Here is a 2,713-nt window from a genome sequence, read left to right on the forward strand (position 1 = left end):
CGTTCGAGGAAGTCGACGAAGTTGATCTTCTGCTCGCTCCAGGCCTCGTAGGCACGGGTGCTCACGGCTTCGGCCGAGTCGACGGTTGCGGAGTTGTCCTCGTCATCACTTACGTCGAGCACTAGGTTGTACTTTGACACATTGTCGTCGCACAAATCGACGACCGTTGCGTCGACCTCGTCGTCGCTGCACGTGCTGTCGTTCGTTGCGACACCAAGGTCCGCGCGACGGGCTTCAGCTAGCGGGGCGACCTTGAGCAGGCGCTCCGCCCGCTGGATGTCAGAGCGCCAGATGAGCCTTTTTAGGGGCGCTATTGAGTCTGCCCAAGTGCTTCCAGACCCACGACCTGCCCGGGTCCAGGTCAAGCAGCGCCGTGTCCGAGGCCATGACGGCAGCTTTCGAAAACGAAGTGCGTCGCAAGGAATTATAATACAATGGGTGGTCGCAACTCGTGCAGGATATTTTTATTTGGAGTTTATCGTAAGCTTACGTTTCAATCGGGGACGGCGAGCTCGAATAAAAATATTCGCCAGGACTCGGAAATATTAAATCTCGAATAAAATCTGAGCCAAAGCGTGGATTTGATGGCTGCATTTTGCCGGTTTCGAAGTGCCCCCAGCAGAATGACTAACCCACTAATTGTGAGTGATTAAGGCATGGCATTAGTTAGTCACGAGTAACTACGATCAATGATTACTAGTTGACTCGCGATGATTAACCAGTGAGTCACTCGCCGTCCCTGGCATGTACATACCAAAAACAAGTACTCGCCATGCATACATTGTCCATCCTACAACGACGATGCGTCACCGCTGCATTCGCAACACACGTCGAGTCGACAGTCCAGTATATGTATGTGGTGTACATGTACATTGGAAAGGACATCGAAGTCGACGTTCTACAGTACTTCAACAACACATTGAAGACAATTTAAACCATTCGAGTGGCATATCAATACAGCTGTGTTCACACGATATAATCGTGTGAACACAGCGTCGTATTTTCTTGGGTAATACATTCTTTCTGGAGGACATGTGACCAACGTAGACTGGCATTTTGCGTGAGCGACCTCGCGTCGTAGGGCACAAGATCCCACACCTCATCGACGTTGAATAATACCCTACGAGGGCCCCAGGCTCGCTCGCTCGCTTCGTCAGCGTCCATGTACGCGGCACGTTCGACTGCATGGGCGTACGACCAGAGTTCTTGATCATAGGAGATATGAACTTGGAGTTTGCCTTTCAAATACTATGGGCTTAGCTTATGGACTTGATTCTGTTGGGTAAGCCAACTACCCGGTATTGTACAGTAGGGTGCGAGCAGATTCTCGAACAAAAGTACACATCTCGAAGAGGCCGCGCGCCGTTCGGTTGCACGCACAGCATCCAAGCACATCAAGGACCCATCTTGCTCGAGAATCCACAACACAAATGCAAGAAGACGTAAAAGTACCGTGTCTTGCTGTAGCTGCGAGTCGTGATTGCAGAGTCATCATTGTCAATCGCCTTGACTGCACGCAATCAATGCATCGAATGCAGGGAGCAGTGTTCATGAGCGAGCATACAGAGAGAGACTTAAAACCACCGACAACAAATGGACGAGCGCGATGTTTGCGATCGAATAGTTGGATAGCAGAGTCAAAAGCAACCAAGACAGCATTAAATATGGAGTGTAATAGTATTGGGAGAGAGTGATCACCAGTGGTTGAAGACGTGCTGGTTTTCGGTGTTTTCGTAGAGGCAGTCGAATGCCTCGGCTTGCTGCTGCGGGTTGTGCTTATCAAACTCGAAGCGTGCTCGGCGCGACGCAGCACCCTCTTCCAGCTCCATGCGGACGACTTGCAGCACGTCGAGCTCGATGGGCTGGGCGACGTAGTGACTCAGAGCGCTCCAGACGCCACCCGAGATGGCGCTCGTGAGCAAAAGTGATTTGAGCGGCGACTTGGCCGGCGACCGCTTGGGCAGCGAGAAGGGAACTGCGACCATGCTCTTGAAGCAAGTGACGTTTCGAGGAATGATGTCATGGCTCCAGTCGACGTTGCTGCAAAACCATGTTCACACAGCGTGTCTTTCGCACGCATTATCCGGATCCAGCTGCCACACTTGGTATTTGTATGCGGCATGGACACAAGCCGCACCATAAACGGCTCGAACAACCATCCGATTGGACCACCCGCGAAGCGACTCCTCGACATGGACGCTACACATCCTTGACGTGGCATTTTGCAAGAGATGCGGCCTCGCATGCAAGCGCGGTCGTATCTTGTTGAATGACGAGAAAATATTAGCAAGAAAAGACTAGCACGGTCATGGTCTTGGCGAGAATCGAACCGCGTTGGTGCTTTCTCGCTACCGGTACATACGACGGCCTAGACAAGACGGATCGTCCCCGATCCCAGATGCATACGTTTTCCGAGGTAATATCAAGTATCAAGCGTAATTCAATTTTGACCCACGAGAGCTACGGACGATCTTGACAAGTTTTCCACCATCGTACGATATTGAACCCAGGCGTACTGAAGAATAGCAAATATGAAGTCCCAAAATATGATATTTATAGCCTTGCGAATATGCATGAGAGGTAGCAGATTGTCGATTATCGAAGAGGAATAGCAATTGAAACAAGCGAATTGCATGTAGGCACAAACAATACGAGCATGGGTAGTGCTTTACGCCGTGCACCACTTGGTGCCGTACTCGGCGGCGAGGTATTC

This window comes from Saprolegnia parasitica (genome assembly GCF_000151545.1).
Source record: "Saprolegnia parasitica CBS 223.65 unplaced genomic scaffold supercont2.120, whole genome shotgun sequence".
Classification (NCBI taxonomy): Eukaryota; Oomycota; class Saprolegniomycetes; order Saprolegniales; family Saprolegniaceae; genus Saprolegnia; species Saprolegnia parasitica.